Source organism: Numida meleagris, chromosome 3 (genome assembly GCF_002078875.1).
Source record: "Numida meleagris isolate 19003 breed g44 Domestic line chromosome 3, NumMel1.0, whole genome shotgun sequence".
In the NCBI taxonomy this organism is placed as follows: Eukaryota; Metazoa; Chordata; class Aves; order Galliformes; family Numididae; genus Numida; species Numida meleagris.
In genome coordinates this window covers 101,973,648-102,000,398 of record NC_034411.1, presented here as the reverse complement: position 1 = coordinate 102,000,398, position 26,751 = coordinate 101,973,648, and the positions used below count along the sequence as shown (strand labels likewise).

General features: G+C 38.1%; 1 long non-coding RNA gene across 2 annotated transcripts; it reads right to left on the bottom strand.

Annotated features, from left to right (window-relative positions):
* LOC110396473 lies at positions 4,799–18,761 on the bottom strand. 2 transcript variants are annotated; one of them, XR_002436988.1, is made up of 4 exons: positions 18,632–18,761; positions 17,969–18,075; positions 7,057–7,225; positions 4,799–5,346 (listed from the first exon to the last, which is right to left on the bottom strand). It is a non-coding gene; the product is annotated as an uncharacterized LOC110396473 (long non-coding RNA). The 2 variants fall into 2 exon arrangements; XR_002436989.1 differs by having other exon boundaries at positions 4,799–5,021.

Here is a 26,751-nt window from a genome sequence, read left to right as displayed (position 1 = left end):
AAGTTTCAGAAGTTTGTTTTACATACTTATAATGTGAAAAATATTTATTTCCACAATGAAAAATTTGAAAGATTTTTAGACTCAAGCACCTACTGCCTTGGAAATGGAAAATATTAATTAAATTGGGGGATTTTGAGTGGAGAAATGACTCTTTTGCAGGTTCGTCAACCATTTTGCAGGAGAAAATTAATTTTTGTTTTAGCAGAGAATTCAGAAATGATTCTGATTTAAGACATAACGCTCTTTACATTTTGTCCAGATAGAAGAATCATTTGAGTCTTACTGGGAAAGCTAGAAGGAATGTTACCAATTTACCAATCTTTCTCTATAACATGAGCAAGACATACTGAAAGCATAAAGATTCTGTGTTCTAGCGGTTATTAAAGGATGGCACACAGTCCTGCGTGTTCTTCCCAGAGACAATCCACAGAAACAGGTGACCCATGTGAAACAAAAACTTCGTAAGGTACCTCATATGAACCAAATAATTCCCACTCCCGCCTCCATTACCAGGGTTGAAAATCACAAAATACAATCACATGTTTGGGTAATGCTCCTGCAGACTTGAAAAGAGGTCTGTTAAAGGAGAGCAGATCTGTTTTTAAAGTCCAAGGAGTCTGATGTTATAGAGGTAACAGAAATGCTTCTGTGAGTGGTCCCAGTGGGTCATGTGTCCCGTCCCTTTTGTGACAGAGATGGAGGCAAGTATTTTCAGGCTAGGAGCATTTTTTACTCCCAGAATAAAGGCTAGGCCAAGGCAACAACAACAAAAAAATACAACAGTGTCCCAAGGATGGGAAACTACAGATAACTTGTTCTAAATATCTAAGAAAATCCATGTCTTTTTGAAAGTAAAGGGTGATTCAAGTGTGTAACCGTTGGTACCGAACTTGAGCTCATTTACTGCACCTGACTTAGGGCATGCACTGTTAATTCCATTACAGTATATTGTAACTTAATATTTACACACGGAAATATTTGAGTGACTGGTCTCAGCCTGGGTGACTTATGCTACACTCATCAAGGCAGTCAATCTCCTGGAGGGTTCCAGATATGCATAACTCCTATGGGTTTGCTAAATGTGATATAAATAATGCGGCTAGCATCACTTTTATCAACAAGAAGAGAAGACCAATTTTCAGAATAAAAAAATATCAGTTTCTGAAGACAGTATTGTCCGAGGTAAAATGTGAGAGCTGGGATCTCAAAGGATGTGGAAGTTTAAGAAAATGTGAGATCTGATCCAGAGTTCATTAAAGTCATGGAAAGATTTCTCCTTACATTAGTAGGTACTGAATAAGTCCCTTGGATCAGAAGAAATAGAGAAAGAGCCAGAAATAAGTTATCATGACAAGTCAGAAAGATAGCAACAGCACTCAGAAAAATATGAAAGTGTAATAAAAGTGATGTAAAAGTAACACTTTTATTTTAATAGTTGGCATTCTGTCTCCCAGTCCTTTTGGTTAAAGGCCAGAGTCAAAGCAGTTATTAACCATTAGGACTGATTTTTTACCATTACTCACCTTCAGTAGTACAGGTTCATTTGGTATGCTTTATACGGTGACTATGTCCAGGTTCTTGCTGGCATATTCCCTATCAGATATCAGTGGAGAATTTAGTCCAATAATTTACTCCATGTGACTAAACAGATATAGTAAATCTTCATTAATTTCAAGTGGTGATCATGACTATGCTGCACATATTTGTTATAACCAAGTTTCAGATGAAATAGATGATTATACACACATATGTATGAATATATACTCAAAAATACATCTCTAGAGTAAAAAAAACCACATCTTGTGAAGAAGGCTATAACTTTGCTTTTAAAGATTTAAAGAAATAGGTATCTGGATCTTTGTTCCTGATTTGGGAGACTTTTGAATGAAGTCTTAAAATCTCTACTCTTTCACAATTCTAGCAAGAGCAGAATTCAATTCTATGCCAAGGGGCTGTTGACTGTATGTGTATTTTTACATGTTCAGCCAAAAGGTGCTGTCTGCAGTCTTCCGAGGAGAAACTGACAACTAAATGGCATCTGCCTCCTTTCCAAGGCCCAGTCTAAATGAGGTATGGAAAGAAATGGAAAGACAAATGTGCTGTGGCAAAAAACAAATACCTGAACCCTCCTCTCCTTTCTAGGTGCTCATCTACTTCAGATGCAAGTCACAAAACCATTTCTGATGTGTTTATAAACTAGTCTGGAAAAGCCTGATTAAACCAAAATTAAGAGCTGAGTGTGGCTTTTTGTTTGTTTGTTTATTTCTTCTTTTTGAATAAAAAAAGGGGCATTCTGGCATTCTGAATTCTTCCTTCAAGATCATCAGTCATTTTCTGTACTGCTTGGTCAGAAATAAAGGACACTCAGCTGAACAATAATGGCCAACACTTTATTTTGAATGTTATTCAGGAGGAAGCAAATACCTTAGCATAATATGCATTTATTTTCAAGAGTACCTTAATACTCTGTTCAGATATAAATTCTCAATATAAATTCAGCAGTAATTAATTTCAACTTTATAATTGAAACAGTGCTTTTTGTAAATAGTGCTTTTCACTTCATTTTGCCTATGGAAGACCCTTACATTTATGTTTGAAAACAGTTTTAATAGGACTAGATATACTCTATATATACTCTAGATTTATCTAGTGCCTGTGATCTGTTCTCATCTGTTTATACAAATTCTTTCCACTTCCACATCTGAGTTAAGGATATGTTTAAGAGTTTTGAAAAATCAAGAGAAAAAGCATCTGAAAATAGAACAATAAGCCAATTCCTAGCACAAGACTTCCAAGATACAAAATATTTTACTTAATCTTTCAATAATGTGTATTTCTTGTATACTTCCTTCTAGCAAATTTTAGTTTTCAATAATGGTTACAATTTCCATAAAAAGAAGAACAGGTAGTTGAACTGGGCTAACACAATTTTGTTGGATGAAGTCAAAGTCTGGAGTCAGATATTTGAGAACTAATGTATATCTTTAAATGAAATGCATTTCTTCAAGTTCGCCATGATGTATTCTTAGATAAGAGTTGTGCTTATAGCTGGAGAATCTTTCATCAGTTCTTTGGTATAATTTTAATATTCTGTGAATAACTGAATGAGGTACAAACTTCACCATAAGGAAAATTAGACTATTTTAAACTGCATCATAAATATCTTACGGCACTTTGTGTGAGAAATATAAGCAGTATGCAGTCACTGAGAATTTCTTTCCATCATTGGAATGACTGAAACACTTTTAGAATTAAAAACTGCAACTGGGAGCCTTTACCTAGGATGTAGTGTGACTTCTAATAGCTGGAAAACATTTCCTTCCAGCTGCGGGGTAAAGAGATAATCATCCTTTGAGATCAAATTATGAGAAGGTCAAATCATGAGTAGGGTAATTATGCAGAATGAGAATTATGTGGGTCATTGGACACAAATATTCGTTCCCATATTTTATTATATTTTGAATGGAAGAGTTAACATTGCTATTTGGTTAGAATATTAGTAGTAAATGCTCGTTCCTTGTCAAAATGGCATGGATTGTAATAAGCTTTTCACATTTTTTGCTGTTTCTAAGGCAGTTTGTGGATGCGTTTATGGAGGGTTCAGGGCAGTACGAGAAATTGAAATGTCCCCGGGTCTGTGCAGCCCTGCTCAGCAACAACTAAAACACTGGTATTGTTATCAACACTGTTTTTCTCCCAAAGCCAAAACACAACAACATACCAGACACTATGAAGGAAAAAGGAAAAAAAAAAAACAACAACCATCTGTCCCAGCTGCAACCAAGTCAAAACCATACAGCAGACAGTCACTCCAGGCCCAACATTTGGTTGATTGGAGCACTAGGATATTTTACTGCAAAGCACTGGAAACATAAGCTTAGCACATTAGTCTCCCTAACCATGATCTAAGGGTACAAGAAGAGCTGAAGAGTCGCATCTTCATGAGGACACAGAGTGCAGAAAGTTCTTGAAGATGGGGTTGTTTGTAGAGAAATCTGTTCTCATGTATGGTTTTCATCTGCAATTCCAATCGATCCAAATTCTCAAAGATTCTAATGAATCTTGCATGACCATATTAAAACCCTGTTAGTTTACCTTTGCTATGCTACCAAGACATGTGTTAAAATTAGGTGATGTGAACTCCAGACAAATCACTATTCAGTTTGGAACAGAAAAGTGTTTGGTTTTTTGTTTGTTTGTTCATTTTTCATTTGTTTGTTTGTTTAACAAAGACCAAGGTTATTTATAATTAAAAAGATTGACATACAGAAAAATCTGTTTTACTGTCATGAGTACACTGTCCATGATACACAACCCCTCTAAATCTCAGGAAGGCCTCTCTCAGCTTCCAGTTTAGTCATTTTTCAAAAGAATTTCCCGGAATTTGGTTGCCAGAATCTAAGCCTCCTGTGATTTCTTCCTCATTGCTCAGTTTTCCAGTAGTATATCCTTTTTATGAAATTTGGCTTGTGAACGATGCTGACCTTGAAGAAAGTGAGGTGGGGGATTTTAGTGGTTTGTGTCAGGGCTTTGGCTGCTATTCTTGTGTTGTAATCACCTTATCTATGAGGGTTTTGTATTAACCAATCAAGCTAAACAAAATAAATAAATACCCCAGTATAATGCACACCATGTTATTCTACTTTGCGATTTTTTTGAAGGATTTTTGGCTGTAGTTAGTCAGCGTGTGCTTTTTTTCCTGATATCATTCCTTAGGTATATAAAGTATCATTTTTTATCTAGCTGAAGCTTGTATAAAAATAAATTACTTAAAGAGAAACCCACCAGCCTCCAAATATTTAGAATGATTCTATGCATTTTTATTAGGTCAACCTCACAGTGGCATTCCACTTCTGTTTAGTAGTTAAACTTCTCTTCCAAAAGAGCATATTGCAGGCTTAGCCCTCTATCAGAGTCAGCTGAATTGAGTTTAGTTTCTGTTCTTCATTTGTATTCCATACCGACTGTGGCTTAAACAGCATACATGTTCTGTCCCACAATAGCCCAGGTCACAAAGTACTCTGATGGAATAAGTAGCAAACAATTCTGAGTCAGAGGTCTGTGGTTCCAAAAAAGTTAATTCTGGCTCATATACAAATTCCAAAAGGGACCGTCAAGATGGTTTGTTGATCATAGCAAGCAGAGGATGATGACAGAATTAGAGACTGTTCACTGAAAATACTTTTATTATTTTTGTCACATGGCTTCATAGCGGACCAAGCTGTTATAATCTTACTTATGCTGAGCAAAAACTTATTCTTCATGTTGTTTTTGGAGGTCTTTTCGGTGACAGCCACTTGGCAAATAATCACGTTCTTAGACTTGTTGCAATTATGGAACAGTTTGCTGCAAATTGGACAGGTTAGCATTGCTACAGGTACAAGTCTGTGAAAGCTGTTGATAGCATATGAAGAATGCTGTATAGAAAAGGAATTTTTAAGTCCACACAATAAATGAAGCATACTCCGCTGAGTTTCAGTGTCTAGGTCTTCGGAATTTTATTTTACTGAGCAATTTTGTGCAGAAAGCAAAATAAGCCTAATTTATGGAGGAATTTTTACTATTTTTTACAGAAAGGTAAGGGATAAGACTACTTTAGACTCTGCAACACAGTGCCTTGCAATTTTCCAAGTGCTTTGTGAGTGAATGAACTCACAACCCCAGTTTTGCTAAATGGGCTTCACCTTGTGATACTCAGAGACAGCAGGAACTTCAGAAACAAGAGCACCAAGTAGAAATCTGCCCAATCTAGAAGACGTGTAGAGCAGAAGAAGGGTGGGAACAGAGGCTGTGACTTAAATCCTACTTCTCCACCACTCAGAAATACCTATAGCCAGATTTGGGACAATGAAGCATCCTCAAGAGGTAAGTAAGCATTCCCTTTCAAATGAAATACTACAGTCTTTGTGAAGAAAGATCGCTTCTAACTTTTATATTTATTTTGAGACCAATATTCCTCAGGTTAGAGATCCTCACTTAACTTCACTTCTCACCAAAAATATTTGTGCCTACAACCTTTTCTTGCCTAGAAGAATCAGTAGATTATATTGTACTATCAAGTGCTAATGGCTTTAGTGGAGGGGAAATAATAATTAAAAAAACCCTATAACTGAATTGCTTCTGACAGTGCCTTTCTGTTTTGCATATGCTTTTGCACAATTCCCATAGTTTCAGTTTGAGGAAAGAATCTAAAACTAAGTACATGAGCCTCATGAATATGTTTCACAAGACTGAAAAAATGCTCTTTGACTATATTCCTAAGATAAAATGTAGTTAGCTCATTGCGGTTTTGGAGTATGAGAAAATGAACAAAACTAAGCTGTTTTACTAGACTATTAATTGTTGTCTAATCTGTGAGACAAATTGATATGGGTTTTTTTGGGTGAGATAATGAAATATTTCAAAGTGCCTAGCAGGGAACAAAATTTTAGGAAATTATTTGCAGCATCTTCAGTTTTGCAACACTTATTTATCATGGCCAGAAATACTGCATCTTATTTTCCCTTAAGTTTTGCTCCTGACTGGAAAGAAAATAAACAATAATTTAAGAATTTCAACATATTTCTGAGGAATCATTATTTGTCATGCTGGTAAATTTGTAATGAAATATTTTAGCTTCTATAAAGTGTATTAGATTGTGTGCATCTGCACAAACCTTGTATCTGTTTGTACCACTACTGAGTCTTGCACTATACGAGAAACTAACATTTTGTATAAAACACTTTGACTACAACTATACCTGTACATGAAATGACCATAGACCATTGTCTAACTCCGATGTGTATTTTATGTTGATATAGTTAGACTCTCTTCAAACCTTTGCCTCCAAAGCAGAATACTTTGAGAAATACCTAGCCCATATTAACTCCTGATCATGCCCCAGCTAGAGTGCAGTTAGTGCTAGGCAGTCTGGATGAAAAATGTGTCAAGGTACAATCAAACCATACTTGGGCTCATGAGCTGGCCCTGCTTTAGATGTAACCCAATAAGTGAGTTGATATGGATAAACGATTCTCTGAAAACCCTATACAAATGAGCAGGGAGAACAATACCTACCAGATGAGCAAATGAAGGTTCGTATTGGCTTTAGAAGGAAGACAGGGTGGTATAGATGACCCAGCCATGATCTTCTCTGTCATTATCTCCCTCTGAATAAAGGAGTCAGTCTTTGGAGGAAGAGAAGGCGGTGGTCTTTCATTAACATCCATACTCACTGAAGTTGCTCCTGTTGAGATCAATACAGCAGAAGTCTTTGAGCTTAACTGTGATATTGTAATCAGTTTTCACTGAAAGAAGGGTCAGCAAAAAGTTGCTCCTTTTTTAAGATCTTGGTAAATGTAAGAGCTTGGAAGCTACAATCTGACCCAGAGTACACAGTGACCCAGTTTTGCTTCCTTCCTCCCACTCAGTGGAAGTGGCAAAAGGCTACACAGAGCTAGCTGGGTTAATGCTATGAACACTTGGGTCAAAGTAATTCTGGAGTTTCCCCAGTTTCATTCCAGAGCAGGGTACTTAGGGATGAAACAGATCAGAAAATCTGTAGTGTTTTCACCTCTGTTGCAAAGCTGATGTAGCTGTTGTACTACTTGTACCTTAGGGGTTGAAATAGTGAAGGAATTAATCTAGATGTTCTTAGTGGTTAAAAAAAAATAATTAAAAAAAAGAAGTCAGGACTTTTTTTATGTAAAAAACAAAACAAAACAAAACCACCTGCATAAAACTGTCTATATAGTATACGATGCATGCAATTTATCATCATTGTGAGTAGGCTGGAATGAGCTAAGCTTTCCAAACACTGTTCTTGCTGTGGAACGCAGCCATTCTTCATGATAATCTACAGGGCATAAGTATTTCTAAACCCAAAGTGTTTCACAGCATATTTTAAATAATCAGTCATCGTATTAAATGTTCTCTGTGACTCCAGTGTTTCTGCATGTGAGCTACTTCTTATTACAGAAAAATTACACACAACAGGAGAGAAACTATGTCACCCCCAAAGCTAGCTAATCAAAACCGTAAGTATTTTCTATTTTATTTCCAGGGTGGGTTTCAGAAAACATATAAGAGGGCTGTGCATAAGAAACTCAAGTCCTAAAGCAGACCTCTCTGCAGAATAATCCTTGGAACTACAGAACCAGCTTAAATGAAGCTTTGGATACCATGATAAGATTTCCTTACAGTCAAAACAGTAAATGGGGCTATTTAGATCTGAAACATGTAAGTAGTATGTAAGTTAGTCATTCTGACTAACAGTCACTCTGAAGGAAGTAAGAAGGAAGACACACACAGAGACATATATATGCACAGGACAATGAATGCTCCATCTTTTGAACATATTTTAGGATGAACTGCGGAATACTCTGGAAAAAAAAAGTTTATCCCTCACTATTGACTTAAGAAAGAACATAAATGATGAGCTTACAAAACAGTGTTTCCTTTCCAATCCACAGAGTTTTGGTGTGCTAGATGCTTATCAGAAAATATGCATGTCACTGCCTAAATGCTCAACAATAACATTATGTGTGTGACAGAGAAGTGACTTTTTGATGTATAATGCTGGACAAAATTGAAATACCCTCTAAGTACTTATCTGTGGAGACAAAGTAGCTAAAGGAACTACACACAAAAGGAAGCAAGATTAAAAAAAAAAAACCAACAACTTTTTTTTGTGGATCTGTTTGATTTTCTCAAATATTCCAGTCAGAGGGATGAGTACTTGTGCTTCAAGAGTGAGCTGGAATCAGTCAAAGAGATTCTCCTCTCTTCAGCTGGCCCAGTGGATCCAGGTCTGAAGCTGATACTTAGCATTTTAATCAAATTATCACCAAGTTCAGTGAAATTTTGGGTTCAGTCTGGTCAACACAAGTGAGACAAATTGTCAGATAAAATGATGCATGAGGTGCTAAAATGAGTTTTATGGAACTAAGAAGAACATATTCTATGTTACTCAATGCAAAATTCATGTGACTTCATGTTTAATAAAAATATTAATATTAGACTTCGAATGAACCCTGGCTGATTTATGCTTTGCATTCTCACATGATTTTGACATTGAACCAAATAAAATTTGGCAGGTTTGACAGTGTTTCATTTTTAGATCTTTGAGTTTATTTGGACCTAAGACCCAAGCAAAATGTGTAGCTGTGAACACATCCAGAAAGAAACTGAAGGAAACTGTGACCCAGATCTCCATCAAATTAAGTGATGGAGTTTCACATAATTCTGATACAAAAAAAAAGATGTTAAAATTGGGCAAGATGAATTCTGTGCTCAAGGAAAACTATTGTTGGTGACCAGAAGTACTATAAGAGAGAGGAATAGCTTCCAACTCTAGTCTATGAGAACACATAGGGACACATTCCCATCTTCTCTTAGTTGCCTCTTTCACACTCTCAGTTGAAATGACAAAGCTTTAACATGCTGAGAACCCAGCTCTATCCCTACAGCAGTCTCCTCATGTGCCTACCGTGTACCACCAATTGCTCTCACCCAAACCCATGTCCTAATCTAACACATTTCAGCTTGGCAAGCTTTACTTCCAAAAGGCTTTTTGCTTTCCGAACCTGCCCCCACATCCTCAGGTGGGAGTAGAGGTCTTGAAAATAGCTGGGTTCTGACAAAAGTTGGAGAGCCAACATGCTTCTGCACTCAAGTACTTAGCTGAAGGATCTGTCTGCAGCTCCATTAAATACCTCTACCTAGACATAGCTGGCAGCTACTGCTGTTATGTATCACTTTACCAGTCTGGAAACTTCTGCTCCACACTGAGCAAAGCTGTGTATCAGTACTAGCTTTCCTATTCTGCCAGTAAACTTATGTCATGCTAGAGAGGTATGACATTTGGAATGAAGTTTCTAGTTTTGCAATATCACAGCCATAAGAAACAGTACAAATACAGAGAAAGAGAACTTGGTTACATTCAGGCTGGCAACCAGTCACTAGTGGAGTTCCACAAGGCCGCCTTTAAGGGCCAGTTCTCTTCAGTGTTTTCATAAAAGACTTGGAGTTAAACATACACTAAGTAAGTTTGCAGATTACACTAAACTGTAAGGAGTTGTTGACTTGTACAAAGCCAAAGAGACAAACTGGAGGGCTGGGCAATCACCAGCAGCATGAAGTTTAAGAATAGCAAGTGCTGTATCTGGGGTGGGCCAGGCCTGGCTCTGTGTACAGGCTGTGCGATGAGAGTATTAAGAAGCACTTCTTTACTATGCTGGTGACAGAGCTCTCACATAGGTTGCCCAAAGAAGTTGTAGGGTCTCCTTGGTGATTTTCAAAAGCCACTTGGACATGGTCATGGGCAGCCTGCTCTAGTTGTCCTGCCCTGACTGACCAGATGACCCCCAGAGGTCCCTTATAGCCTTAACCATTCTGTGATCCTGTGTAAATGGAAAGTTCTTCACCTCCAGGAAATACAGCCCTTACCTTTAGCAGAAGAGCTCCTACAGCACAGAGAGATTCATCTGAACCCATTAGGTTAGTGAACCGTTGCTCACATAAAGGAACACACTGAGGTAACCAAGACTGTTCAGATATATTTCCAGTAGTATTAGCTACTTAAAAGTGGGGAGACAGTGGTGTGAAAAAGAACATTTAACTAACAGGGATAAAATCAAAGAAAAATGCACCACCTTCTTCTTCCACTTTTCATTCTCTTTTCCTTTGTTTCTTCACCTCATTTCGGTCTCTGAATTTATAACTAAAATGCTTAGCTAGGATGTTTCCTTAAAGGCATGAAAAAGAGAAGTGTTCTATCAATGGAAACCATAGTTTCAGTTATTGCTTTTTTAGTTTATGAAGAGCTCAAAATAAACAAAAAAAGACATGTTTACAATGGATTATTTCAATTTAACAGATGAAATAAAACATCAAGACAAACCCAAACTCTTGTCAGAGAAAGCATGTTTATGAACTCAGAAGAAATAAAATGTGCAAGAACCAAAAGAGGCAGGTGCTCTTGACAAAGCTCCCAGTGGTAGGGGAAGAACCTATTTCATACATTTACACTGAATGCTGGTCTACACCAGAATAAAACCAGATGAGTGAGAGGGAGCAGACTATATCTCAAACTACAGAGAAAGACAAAATGTTAGTTCAGCAAGCTTTTCAAGGTGACACCAGTCTTTGAAGAAAGAAGAGGGAGAAGTAAAGAGAGAGGAAGAGGGTTTATACTGCCAGAGCTTAGCACTCATTGAAGCCAAGATACTGGAACAGCTAAAAAGGAACTTCAGAATCAGTTATGTTTTAAGTTTCTGTTTTCATATTTCATTTTCTTGTTTCCAGTTTTGCAGTCAGGAATTCATCTCACTGCTTGCTAGGACACATTTGTTTCCTTCTTTAGGCTTGTCTGGTGTTAAGAATGGACTTCTTTGGCAAGAAACGAACTATGGAGAAATAACCTGTGATGCTGGATTAATTCATGCTGGCATTGTCTTTTGCTTTGCAATGAAGGAGAACAAGGGAATTAGGATGCAGAATGTCTCATGAAAGTTCTGCTATATACAGCCCCCGCACTTTCTCAGAAAAGCAAGTTTCTCAGAATCCTAATTGAGCCAACAAGGAACTGTGTAAACTTCCAAATATATGAGCGAAAATGAAGCAGAATGGAAATCAGACATGAAACAAATCCTTTTTTTAAAACTCCCAAATTCTTCCAGATGTTAAAGTAAGTAAACAGCACAACTGCTTCATTATTAATCCTAGCACTAGGGTTAACTGTCACCTGCTTTTCTGCCTAGTTTCCTTATTACAGCAGTTGCTTAAAATTCAGAATATGTTAATTTTAGCTTTTTGTTAACAGTGAACATATACACCAGGACACTCATGTTATTGAGTGTCAAATAAACCTTAAACGTATATTTGATCATATCTTGTTGGGAAATTAAGTATTTTAACAAAAAAAGATGTTGTTTCCTTTTTTGTTGGTGTCAGTGGGAGTTCTTATGTGTAATACATTTAGCACCAGTAGCTGAATTTCTCCACGAGGAAATATTGAAGACAGAAGAGAAGTAAGGAAGGGATTAGAACAGCACAACTCTCAAACTCTCACTTACTCGTGTTCTGTCTGCACTGCAGTTGCTCAGCTGATGTCTCCAGTTTAGCAACAACAAAGAGCTCTGAACCAATTAGAGTGATATCTTGATTTCAGCAAAGGTGAACTGCAGAGCTGCAGGTTACAGCCAGTACATTAATTCTTTTCATCCTGATAAATATTTCACTTTGCAGAGATGATTCCGACACCCCTCTGGTGCCTTACCACAGTTCCCTCTTCGTTCATGTTTGTGGGGAAAAAAACTCATGTTATCTTCAGAACCATAGGATGCTTCTGTGGAAATCTTGCCTTATACCTTTTACTCACATCTAGTTGCTGTTATTCTGTGCAACATAATATGCTATCAGATAGCTAAAGATAATAGTGAAATAAAATACAAAAAGGATATTATATTAGCAAGAAGACATTAATCTCCGTTCAGTTCAGATGTCCATGGCAGAAAGTATTATTTATTTCAGTTATCTACATGAAATTGAATTGAATGTAACCTTATAAACACCTATTAATTGCTTATAAAAAACACTATCTGGGATGTGGACCTTAGCTCTGGTTAAGATGAATCCCAGTTCAAGTGAATTAAAGTCAGTTGGGAAAGAATGAAGACTTTTTTTTTTTTACTTCCTTGATTTCAGATCATTGCCTGTCAAAATGAGGATTCAGCTGCATTCTTAAACCAAGCAGACTAGCTGAGTCATAAGAGATGTAAAGCAAGGTGGAGTGCAGGCAATTACAGGGTTATACCCTGGTTACCTACCCTTTCCCAGCTCAGCCTGGTCACTGTTTAAGTGGATGCCTCTTTGTTTATCTTTTCTATATGGTTTACAACAGTGTGTTCATTAGTGATCATCTATCTCAGCTGAAACATTAGAGTTGACCAAAGATTAATGTTTCCCATCAAGGTGTAAGATTACACCAGAGTCAGGTGAATAAAAGATGTGCACAAGTACAGGCAAGCACTAGTAGAAAAGATCACCGTTAGTAGCTGAGACTAGTACAAACAGAATTATTTAGATAATTATTGTTATTTTTCCCAATAGTGTTAAAGCTAATCTACTTGAATTCATGCTAAGTGGAGTAACAAGAAAAGTACTTATACAGATAAAGAGTTGTCTGAGCCAAGAAGCAATGGGCTTAGCTGAGTTCATAAATGATGGTGTTTTGTATTGAATGCTGGAGTTTCTGAAGACCCCTTCAGCCAAGTAAGCTATCTTAAAGAGTTTCTAGACAGGATTGTTTTCTCAGTGGAGAAGCCAACTGAGGGACCTTGGAAAATGATGAGATTCAAATGTTTTGGAAGTTAAAGACATAGCTAAGCTCAGAAAATGATGTATAGACTTGTGGCTAGTTGGGATGATATGAGGAGGGAGAGAAAGAGAGAGAAGACATACAGTGTTGTAATATATGTAATCACTGAGCTATAATGACAAGAATATAGGTACAGCTAGCACAGGATCACTATTTTAAATATGGGTTGCATTGCCTTTGTTTAGCTTAAAGGCTTCAAATATGCAAGTTAGATCTTCCTTGAAGAGTGAACTCTTAAACCATAAAGCTCATTTAGCCCTTGAATCAGTCAGTCAGTCTTTAAATTAGTTTTTCATTGTGTCCTCTTGTTTTCAATGGGGGAAAAAAAAATGCAGACATCCATCAAGACAGATTGTCTTAAAAGAACATGTGTAGTTATCAATGGTTCTCATAGCTAACCATGATTACTCACTTACGCATAGGTCCACCAGGGCAGAGGAGTGGCATGTTCTGGATAAAAGGAGGAATTGCAAAGTTCCTCCTTCAGATTTTATCTTGTTGTAGTTCAGGTAACATCACGGTACTTCATTTGTGCTACTTTATTCATCTTTTCCATCGCATACATGGATGCATAAACTGATCCATGTCAGAAACCTGTATATTGGATCTAACCATCTTGTTTGTTAAGTTTGCTAATTACTTGTCTATAACATGTAAATTCAAAATCCAAGCAGTGATGAAGACAAATTCCCTATACAGTACCTTATCTCACGTTTCAGCAGACAAAAGCAAACTGCACCACTTCCCATTCTGTGTGCGTAGACCCTAGGCCATCGATATCAAATAAGACTCAAGTAGGAAAAAATCTGGGGTAATGAAAAACTTATGTTAGAAATGAAGAAACTCTGTAGGGCTAAGTACACACTGATTTCGTAATTCAAACCCTGTAAGCTGCTTTTCCATTAGTTGGCAAAACATTTCTCCAAGCTTTGCCTTGACTAGGAAGTCCTGTTTTTAACATGGTAGTTATCTTAGTGTCTGATTTAAAATTCTTGTCAGAAACAGGGTTAAAGCCAAAGTTATCAGAGATATTACCAAGTTTTACTTGTATCTTCTCTGATACAAGTCATGATCAAGGCAGTGTGATCTAAATCAGATCATTTTGTATATCCAAGGTTTATGTTGTATCCTTGCCTGCAAATGACATTGCCTCAAAACTTTCTTCAGCAAGCCCCATAGGCTCCCTTGGGGCTGATGAGAATGATTTAGTCCTTAAAGACAGGTTTGCACGCCTTTTGTACGAGTATGATACAGTTTCAAAAGAGTGTGATTAGATAATCAATGAAACAAATTTTTTTTCAGTTCCCAAAGAGTTTGCTCAGAACATTGTAGTTGGTGTGAACATCTTTGGGTTCTTTAGCTTGAAGAATTTCAGACCATCTCCATTCAGACCCTGATACTTGCAAATATTTGTGAAAGTTAATAGTAAACATTTAGTTACATCAAATTTGCAACAAAACTTTGTAATAGACAATGTTTGCAAATATCTTTTATCACAGTCTGTTGATGGGCAAAACAATTCTATTTCCAAGGTAAAAAAAAAAAATGTGTAAAGTATAAAAAATGTCTGGTCTATGGTTCATTAGTTTGGTTTAAAAGCTGTAGAGCATGGTCAAATCTGAGCTTCTCCATCCACAGTGAGCTGTAGATTCTTACCAGTCTATTCGCATCAAGCCCATAGCTTCAGGCTGACCTAGAAATGTTGTTTGTTTTTAATCTGATAAGAAGAGAACAGAATTAATTTTTTTTTTAGCTAGATGAACAGAGAACTGGAGTAATCAAGACACTTCGTTAAAGCCGAATGACAAGTCTGTTGCAGAACTCAGACTTGTAGTTTTGCAGACTTTCAGTCAGACATCTCAGTGCTTTAGAAGGTAGGTGAATATTACCAATCTGGTGTGATTAATTCAGAAGCTAGGCATATGCACAAGCCCCAAAACACGACTGAGGTCATTCAGGAGATTCAGGAAACCAGAAAACCAGTTCAATGCAGCAGCATGAACAAGTGATGGAGCAGATGATAAAACCAGCTTTGATTTACTGAATTACAATAAATGATTTAGATATAGCTTTGCTTAACGTTCTTCTGGAAACCATGTGTTGTCTGATGATGGGTTTCCTCTTGGTATAGGCCCCTTTCCCATTCTTAAGGGATATATTTCTGGCACTAGAGGAAAACTATGAGCATGTTATTTTCCCAGAGGTTCTTAGTTACTGAATAAGGATTCCAGTGTTACTCTACCTGACATTTCTGTTATTAAAGCAGGTACTCTTAACATCCTGAAAACTGCAGGCCTCTCCAGAGCCCTTCCTAGTCACCTGCTGAGGGGCTGAACTTGCCTTTTGAAACGAGGGAAGGAGCTAGAAGACAGTGGATTGCTGACCAGGCCTACTTTCCGAGGCAGGACATGCTGCCTTCTGCTATCAGAGACGGCCGTGCTCTGAGGGTCATTCTGAGGGTCCCCTCTGATGTTATTCACCACCATGAGCAGTCAGTGCATGGAGCCAACTTAAAAACAACTAAGATGAGTCACTAAAGCAAGGATATGTGGTGATGGTGAAGCTGGGTGACTTTTTCAAAACATTTTCCAAAAGTCTAAAACCTGGACTGCATCTGTATGTGTTCCTATCTTTCTGCCTTTGCTTTGCCTGGATGTTGGCTGTGCTCCTCACACTGCGGGTCATGACTGCTCTAGGGGTTGCAGGAGAGTTCAGAGAGAACCACTAACTGATGGAATAGACTTCAGGAGAATTTTCTAACAGCAAAAAAAATGTAGTAAAAAGATAAGATGAAAAATATGAATAGAAAATTAAGCTGATTTAATCTTCGAAAGAAAGCAGCAACCCTTCATTCAAACACCACGTGAAATGTTGTACATTTGGGAGACTTTCAGGAAGACAGAGAGATGAAAGAGTCCACAATTTTCAAAATATAGGATTTCAATTTCAACCCAGCTCTGTAGTTTCTGTTCTTTTAGCCAGGGAACAGGCTTGGTCCCATGTGATCACATAAGATTTCAAAATGAAGTGTGTCTCTCTTCAGCATCATGTTTTTCGTTGTAAAATCAGATCATAATAGTTTTTGATCGGTCATTGATAGTGATTACAACCAAAAAAAAAATCATAGATTTAAGACTGACATACTTTATAAAATTAAGGAGAAGGTGGAGTGAGTTGGATGCCAAGCGAAAACAGAATGTGAGTGGTTGCTACTGCCTCTGCTGCTGCTTCTGTTGTAGAGGAAGGAGAGATGCAGTCCCAGTGCACAATGGAGTAAGCAGGGTGGTGGGTAAAAGGGAAGAAGAACCCATTGAATAAAGAGCCCTGAATACCAGAATCTTTGTTTCTGCATGGAAGGATGGGGCACTGCTTGCTAGACCTTTCAGTGTGGATGCCTTTGCAATTTCATTTTGATTGTAGATTTAGATTTAATGAAAGGTGAAAGTCTGAGGTTACCAGAACAGTTAGTGAACCTTCTGCCAATTAAAGGTTTTGCCCCAAAGACCACACCTTGTGATGGCTGAATTTCACTACTAGCCCTTCCAGAGTGTTTTCTCTCTGCTACCTTGTTATCGTAGTGATGGTGGCATTGTAAATTATAGTCCCAGCTGGATGAAGAGCCCTTCTGAACTGATCCTAGTGCTGTTCCCAGTAGTATTGCTAATGATTACACAGCTGCCTACTAGGCATTCTAGAGCGTAGGCTCATGGGTCTGCCTCCAGCGCAAGTTGCAATAAAGTTTATTTTCATTCAAAACAAAATATATTGGGATTATTGTCAGAGCAGCCCTAGAGACTTGCACAGGGGGTCTAGTAAGCATTGGTAAGAAAATTAGAAGCCTTGAGGTTATTAATGTTGCTAGAACAGCAAGCTTAGTGGCCAGCAGAGGTGTAATTTACCTACGCTAGCATCACACGCTGGAGCAATGCAATCAAGTAAGAGGTCAAGGGACTTTAACATAACATAAGATAGATATATAGCCCCAAGCTTTTTGGGCCAGATTCTCAGCTGCTGTAAATCAACTTACCGTCATAAGAATCAGTGGACCTATGCTGTTTTCAGTGTGCTAAAGATGTGGGCTATACCCTTTATGGAAGTTATCCTGTGATCTGAAATGAATGCAGCAGCAAAACTCAATTTTCATTTTTGCTTTGTTTCAAAGCCAGCACATGACATTTTTAGCTCAGCTGTACACTGGTTTGGAGAGCAAAAATGTAGTTTAACACTTTTGGCAAGAACACATCTCAAAATGGTCTTGAAAAAGCTGATGAGATTCCATCAATACACATTAGCTAATAGAGAGAAAACTTAAGTAAATACAGAAGGAGCAAACATCTACTTTTAACTGATTAGTAACCAAAGTTCAGGTAGCCTGCAGTCTTCTGCCTGCAGCTGTGGTTTTTAGTCTATAAAACAGCAGTTCATGTTCCTATTTATAAAAATGAGTTAGTGCACATTTGACAAAAAAAGGTCATATCAGCTTTCGGTGATTTAAGTGACATGAGAGTGTGCTGAACATTCATGCCAGGGGATAGAGTTAGAAAGCTGACAGAGATAGCAGAGAGTATGAGGAGGACACAGACAGGGAAAATGTATGCTCCATTTGCTTACAGATGCACAAGGTTCAGTCCTTCTCCTGGGTACATACAGATGTAGATCCAAGCCACAGCTTTCATTCCTGGGTTGCAGTCCAAGTCTGTCTCAGTAAAGTTCCAAAGCTGATGGAGTTTCAGAGAGCAAAGAGGGGACCATGTCTAGTGTTTTTATGCAGAATAATTTGTGGCAAATCATAAACATAAATTCTGTGGTAACACTTGAATCTCTACTAGACTCTTTATCCTCCAATACTACTGCTTCCTGTTCTCAAGAAGTCCTTATATTCACTGGTTTATCGTGGTCATGCATTATACCAGCCACAGGAAGAAACTATTAGTAACTTTCTCTGATGAAAAATATAAGATTAAATATGAATAAACTCATGAAGCATAAGCATTTTTTTCTGAAGAGGGGATATGAATCTGTTAATAAATCAATCTACTTTTCCTACATATCTATAGGATCTGAGCCACTTAAGAGTCTTACTTTTGTTGTGTCCTGTAGCTGCTCGTCTTTTGTTTAGAGGTGGACCTGGCTTCAGTAGTCCCTTGAGATGAAACTTTGGGCTGTAATTCGCATTAATGCATCAGTGTTTGGAACATTTTTCTGTATTTATTGAAAGTGACGTTCCAAACTGATCTAACATTATAAACGGAGCAATGGCCTTCCCCCTCTCACCTGCCCAGCTCCAGTCCTGCCAGTGGCTGCTCCTTCCCCAGCAGCAGCAGCAGCAGCAGCAGAACAGCCAGCTCCTCAGCTAGCCCAGTTCACAGATCATCATGCTCATTAACACAAACTGAACTCGACTGTGACTTAAATTGATATAGCAGACAGTCAACTGCAGTTGCTGGGGAACCAAACACACGAACATTTCTGTTGCCACCACTGCTGCTGGGGAGGAAACCTCCGGCAGAGAGCTGTGGGCAGAGAGCTGCAGAGGATGACTTCTTAGGTTACAGCTAAGTAGACCACCACAGTGCCTTTGGAAGCTCCTTCTGTCACAGTTTGAGTTGCCCTGGAACAGGGATGTAAAGCATGTGCAGGGCCAAGGAAATCTATTTTGCCATGCTCCTTTGCATGGATAAGTGAAAACCCACAGCCTTAGTCAACCCATCTCCTGAGGATTTGAGCTCTCTGGAAGGAGATCTGCCTTCCAGAAGCCAGAGCTGTTCACAGGAGACCAGCTGGCATGCTTGTAACCCTTCACTTTAATGTGGGCTGCCTGCCAGGCTGATCAGAATCTAAATTTAACTGTACTGCTTCAGGTATTGTGAAAACATTGTGTTTCTGGATCACTAGGGACGCTGGGCAGTGAGCCATCTTAAGCACCAGGAGCCAGAAGGTTGTCTATTGGCATGTTCTATGGAAAGCATATAGCTGATTCTTTCTTGGCCATTTATCTCCCACCCCAAACAAGGGGCAGATGTTTAAAGTGTTAACTCTTCCAGATATGTGCAAGGAGGTGCCATAGGCATATATCAAGTGTTTGAAAATAAGCAAGCTGGTTCACTGCTTCTGTCTAAGATTGGAAACATTGCTGGTTGAGATGCAGTCCTTACCTACATGACATGCAAGGGTTTGCATTTACTGTTCTCAGTAGCATTTTGTCCATCGATACTTACACAGAACCTGACCCACAGTTCTCTAGAGCTGTGAGTATGGGATCAGATCCCGTACACTATGTTAAAAGCATCTGTTGGTGAATCCCCAGGCACTTGCAAACACCAGAGAGGATAAAATATATGAGATGAATGAGAAGCCTGAATGAAATAGAAATTGTAAACCTTCAGGCAGAATTTCTCTCTGGAGAGTTCAGTCTCTTCTTACTAAAAAGTTGGGATCACATGTCCAGCAGAGAATTGCAGGCAACACCACAGCAAGATCAAAATATAAACATGATTCCTACGTTATTTTAGCTAAACCAGGAACAAATCTGGCACCATTCGTCTTTGGCCTTTCAGCTCTGAGACAGGGCAATAATGATATTTGTGCCAGCTGGCTATTTGCTCTGCAAGAGTCAACAAGTTTCTTGACATGCAATGTCCTTCTATCTCATTTGTTGATTGGAGCAGCAAAATATTTATGAACTGCCATCACTGTCCAGCTTTTGAGTTTTGACCCAGTAAAGGATAAATATGGGACAATTTGCCTTTGGCCTTTCACTTTGGCTCGTGACCAGTTTTCTGTCTGTTTGTGGTTTCAACTGGATGGGGAAACAACCGTCCCCTAGGCAAAACCCTTTCCATATCTATGACTTACTCCAGAAATAAATGATTTTAAAACCAAACACATTGAGTGAGAAACAAATCCCACACAGTTGTCCAATGGCCTTTGACCTCTTGATGGCTTGATGCCATCTGGCTGCCCACTGGCTACTTTACTACACTAGGAAATAAGTTTCTCACAGACAACACTCCCATCCATTTTTAGTCCTACCAAAAAAGAAAAAGCAAACACACCTTTCCTATAACACCCTTTCAATCCAAAAAAGGGAGAGAAGTGACACAGGTGGCTGTTGAACTTTCAACCCTGAGTGGCAAACTACCAAGCAGCTACTGCTGGGCTTTCACACACCACAGCAAAACAAAAATTTGCTCAGGCAAACCTTTGTGTCTTACTTGCTTAAAAGAGGTATTCAAAAACAGAGAGAAACAGTAATATTTATATATATATATGCAAAACTTAGCAGGGCGTATTGCAGACCTTGGGTAAGCACTTAGTGGGGAGAGATGTGTACTTTTGGTAGATATATAAAGAGCTTGACTCCATACATAAGGTCTGTGAAAAAGTGTTCCTTCTTTGCACAAAGAAAGGGATGAGAAGGATCTTTCCTTGCTGTGGAGATTTTTCACAGCCTAATTCTGCAGATGCCTGCCTAGTTTCTGAAACTAGAGCAAATGAGTGCTTTCAGTAGCGGGTATGTAACCTTTCTGACCCTCCCAACTGCCTACCAAAACTGTAATACTGCCAAGACCCACAAGATGCACAAGAATGCCTTGGAGAGCTGAAAGAAGGCAGCCCTGGGAACAGCTCTGAGGTAGGTGATGACAGGGGCTCCAGCACTCTATTGCAGGAATAGGCTGGGCATGCAGCTGGATTTGAGGGTGACCTACTGCTGTGTCTCATTTCCTTCCACAGCTGGGTAACAGTTATCTGACAGTCCCCACATCAGCATGCATACTCACATGAGGCAGGTCCATCATGGGAAATGCATATGTATTGCTCAAGAGCAGTTGAACACCTATCTGCTAGTCATGCAAGGATAAGGCTTTATACAGATTATGTACTTTTATTGTTTTTCCCATCGGTGCAGAAGGCCAGGTATGTTTAATCAGCATTAGCTGTTACTGTTCAAACATTTTTTAACCTCACTATGACTCTAGGATTTCCCCTTTCTCAAGACTCTGTTTCCCTTTTCTAACCTTTGGACACTATAATACATGTCTGCAGACAGTGGGTGTCCTCCGATTCTCTCTGCTCTCTGTTTGCCCATGAACACTCTGAGCATTGCAGGAGACATGATTCTCCCACTTTATTTTTCCCATGACAGACTCTCTTCCATCCTGTCATTTACATCTGCAGCCTGCTCATAGCCAGAGAAGTCTTTTCATTGACTTCTGCGGGCTTTGGATCAAGCCTTTATAAACCACACATCTAACCAACAGGTATTTATTAACACAAGCTGGCCATGTACTCTATGCCATGAGTGTGGAAAAAACTAACAATAACTTTACAATTACCCACCTAAACCCTCTAACAGTCTCCAAAGGCATGTCTCTTTGCCAAGCAAGCATTGAATCAAGTTTGACATTTCTAGGGTAAATCATTTTTGTGTTCTAAAAACCAAGAAAAGGGTTAGGAAAAAGTCCAAAGAGTGAGAACATCCCCATTTTTGGACAATAATATCATACGAATGTCCTATCCAAATGGCTTCAAATGTTCCAGAAACAAATGTGCATTTTGGGATTAGATTGATGACTGCTAGGTAAAATTTCAGGTGGGTCTGTTTGAGGCTGGCAAGATTTTTTTTTTTTACTTATTATTTTTAAATTAGCCATGGAGATATTAGTGTTATTCACAATCTTTCCAGAGTGCTTAGACAGCTCCAAATAGCAACCTCTTTATGTATTGACTTTACATTCTGATCTTTCTGCTCGTTCACAGACTTTGCCTAAAATTATCTTGCTTTTGAGTTGTAAGACACAAAATCAGATGCTGTTCTTTGATCTCTGCTAGAATTGAATGGGTGGGGTCTGTACTGTCAGAGATGATATGCCAGTGGATCTGGAAAGCTCTCCGTCCACTGTGTGGGTGAGATCTCACAAAGGACTTTCCACACTTTTATCAGAAAGTACCTCTAAGCCAAAAAGTTTGAATCCAAATCAAGATAAGAAGTTCCTCCAAGGAACTTGTGATGAGCTTGTGGGTTTCCATCTGCCAGTTTCTAGCTGTGATGCAAGACGGGGATGTTTCCCTTAACGTATAGGTTTTGCATCATCCATTCTCTCATTTTTACTTTTTCACTTTCTGCAGCAAATCACTGACTATAAAACAAACAAAATTTTAGTTTTGTCTTATATTTGTTACATCATTTGGGCTTGGTCATTGTGTAATAAATCCCTGGGAGACATATATTTGTGGAGAGGTATCTGATAACAGGTAGTTTTGTCTTGTTCATGTAGACAAGGATTATTTTAAAATAGGTGTCAAAAGTGAAGTTTCTTGAATCCCAAACAAGCATTTGTATAAGTGTGTCTTGCTTTTTAAAAAAGCTCAATAATCCTAAGCTCATCTTCAGCAGTCCCTTTCCAACATGATGGCTGAAATAGTATATATTACAGTCCATAGAGCTTGATCACATTTTCTTCATTCAGTGTCCCCTGAAAACACATGTATCTTGGTTGTTTCTTCTTCTGTTGCATTAGAAGCTCAATACCTGCAAGGGTTAAACAGAGGATCATACATTCGCAGATGTGAAAATACATATTTTTTGGCAATGCAAATGCACTAGGCAAATTCTGCATGTTTGAGCTTTGAGTAAGGAGGCCACCTGCTTCTAATGTTACAGGAATAGGTTGGCTAGTGGAAAGGCAGACACCATTTTTGACTGATTGAATGATCTGTGTATCTTATCCAAATGCCAGGAGATTGCTTCTATCCCATGATTAGCTGGGAGTTTTGATGGCATATTTTAAAAAATCAGAGGAATTCTAAAATCAATTTTTTGTTTTATCCAAATTTTATTATTGGCGCAGAGTGATGGGAAAATAGGTATTGGATGAAAGAAAAGGTGAATAGGTAACAAACATTTTCTTGGATTACCCATTTTCTAGATAAGGTACTGCTTGGTAGGTAGGCATGTTCAACTGTTTGGCACAAGTGCATGGAATAGCAAACACATGTAGCAGCTAAACTCAAGCTTGCATTAATGATTTCATTGCTTGAACTAAATTTGTAATGTAAATCATTCAGAGGTGCTCTAAGGCATTTCTATTCTTAGAAGAAAAGTCACAAACTGGAAAGTACGTCACCTTTGCAATCAGCACCCCCTTTAGCCTGTAATGTGGAACACATGGTGGTTGAAGAGGTTACAGTGCTACAGAAATGTCATTACAGAATTTCTCTGTGTTAACATGTATCATCTGTCACATAATTGTTTGTTTTACAACCTATACCTATAATGGGCTAAGTGGGGACTATTTATATCAGTTAACAATGAGTGCCTTTAATTAGTATTTCATGCAACTGGAACATGTTAAAGATTGTGACACAAATCTGGCTTGAGTTGCTAAATTCCATATGAATTTCATTATGAAATTGCTAAGACATTACAGTTGTGCAGGTATTGAGGTTTATAAGTGCACTTCATCTGTTACAAAACTAGAACAAATCATACGCATCTTAAGGAAAAATCTTCAAACAACAGCTTGATATCTGACATAGTTGAATAAGAGCTTAAAGCAGGAAAGTTGAAAACCTTTTACAATTTGAAATGTGTCTTTGTTTTAAAACTGCAAATTTAATAACAGTTGCATAACTTAAAGCAGTTAGGAAAAAATTGAAACAATGGAAAATCTGATTGTACACAAAAATGATAATGAAAATGTATTAAAAATGTATCCGTTCAACCGAGATATTTATAAGCTGTTGCTAGATCATAAAATGAAAAGATGGTCTTTTGCTGATGGTTGAGGTGGAGTGGCTGCAGGCTTATGACTGGAGTTATGTCCTATGCATTCTGACAAAATATAATAAACAAAATATTCAAACTGAGATCCTCACTCCCAGTCCAACCTCTTTTACAGTGGGCAGAAGTTGCTGAAGTGGTCAATGGGACGTTGTCCTTCAGCTCTAGCCCATGTGAGACCTTCCTTCATGGTCACCGGTGATTTTGCAGTGTGAAGCACATGCAAGGGAGCAATATAATATGCAGGGAATGATGCAAGAGGAAAATGTGCCTGAGGTTACTGTATTAAAATTTTTGGAAGTGTCATGGTCCTTAAGGGTGATTGAAAGAACGTGCTAGAATCAGGCTTATGTCAATATTCGAACAGTTCAGGAGATTAAGAGTGGGAGAGCAAAGGGTGACAGGAAATCCCAGCAGCTTCATGCCTCCGTGTTATTCTTCTCATATGTACAGACAGAGGCTCCATCCCTCCGCGTGCCCCAGTTCCTGAACCTAACGGTGTTTTTTTCTTCTATTGCTATTCTAAGTAATAAAATTATTCTAAGTTTTACTAGACTTGTAAATTTACGCATTAGTGTCATATTGATTTAGCAACCATCTCTGCAGCCTCTCTCAAAACTTTATTTTAGATTTTGAGGTACTGAATGAGGAAAGAAGTTCAGGATATCTTATTTTGCGTTCTTTTTCTTCTCCCCTACTTGCATCATCTCTAATATGAATATAAATCTCTGTCTAAGCCAAACAACTACATTATCAGAAAATTAGTGCACAGGTAACAAACAGAACATTGTGGGCCATTCCTGCTCTATCAATAAGTGTACAGACTAAAATATTTTCCTTTATGACATACTAGAAGTCTGTAGATTCACTCTAACTCCTTGTGAAATTGCTAATTCAGAGTCCAACAACAGGTCCATCCTCTATTTTAGTAGGCAGGAAAGAAGGTGTTGGCATTTTAGTTTCCCACACAGAGCTTGCTAGCTGTTCTATGTAACCTATATCCTACCTAACTAATGATCTTCATCATTGGTTACCTTTGTTTAAAGACTTAATTTCTGAAATATATTCTCATTATTCCAGATGACATGGAAGTAGGCTTTGCAATAACATTTCTGATTTTTTTTGCCATTCTTTGTTAATTAGAGATTTGATTCTACAGTTGCATTTGGTTTCCTCCAGGAGTTCTAAAATTGGAAGAGCAAATATTCATTTGTGATCTTATTCTTCTCCTTCTGTTCATCTGATTTCTTTCAAAAAGCTTTGAAGATTTCTATCACTATGACTATTACCAGTTGGGTTAGTCAGAAAACATTTTAAACAGGAAATAATAAACAATGGAGGGGAAAAAAAAGGGGGTTCCAGAATGCTCATGTAATCACCTTTGATTCCCACTTTTCCTTTGCTGGATTTAATTAAACTTATATTTTAGTTAAAGTTTATCTTTACTTAGGTTATATTTTTCATGATGAACCATAACATCTTACCAGAATCATCAGGCATGGGAAATGATAGGAAGTAGCATCCAGAGTGAGTGTTCAATATATAGAATTGAATATCAATACATGAAAGTGAATTGCGATTTGAAGAACATCAGCTGCAATGAAAGAACATATCAAAATATCTGAAATACATTATTCTGAATTCTGTGCATGAGAGATTTTGCCTGTTTTTGTTTTCACCTGTGTCCTCTTCTCTGTCCCTCTCCAAATAATTTTCTTCTAAAAGTTTGTTGGTTTTTTTTTCTTCTAATTATCTGTGTTACTTTGGATAACAACAAAAACTTTCTAGATATTCATGAAAGGAAATTCCCTCCTCACACATCCTGATAAAATGAAAATTTTAGGGAAACGGTAGTGACAACAGGTAATTTCAAAAGATATGTAGAAATCTGTCTATCCATACATATGTGCCCAATTTTTGTAGCATTTTTGAAAGCTTAAGAATGAAAAGAGATTAAATGGTACTGATTAGCTGATTTTTGATTACTGGAAAAGAAAAAAGGAAATTCTATAAATGACCAAATTAAGTTCAGTACATTTAACAAATAGCGAATATGAAAGAAACTGGTCAGCAATCATGTGGCTGATTTGCAAGAAAAGATTACAGACCAGCACCAAAGCTTGACCTCATGATCTGTTTCAGGCTGTGAGTGAACTGGGTCAAGCTTGTCCAAAAGGGATTTCAGTGTAAACCTTGAGTAGAGTTCCAATGCAGAAGATCATTTCTGGACTGCTGTCCACTTTTCAGGTTGCCAGCTGGTCACAGAAAAGCATTTGTGGATGCCCCATCCTTGGAGGTGTTCAAGACCAGGCTGAATGAGTCCCTGGGCAGCCTGATCTGGTGGGTAACAACCAGCCAACAGCAGCAGATTGGAACTGGATAATCTTTAAGGTCCTTTCCAACCCAAGTCATTCTGTGATTCCATTAATTGTGCCTCCAAGATGCAATTTACCACCAAATGCTATTGGGCTTTCACATTCTTCCCTCGGAAGATCAGTATTTATCCTGATAAACAAGCTGGAATAGTGCAGAGGTATCCATGTTGGTGCTTCTAAGGAGTACCACCTGTTTTTGCTATGCCCTTTTGAGTGGTGTACATTTGAAATACTGT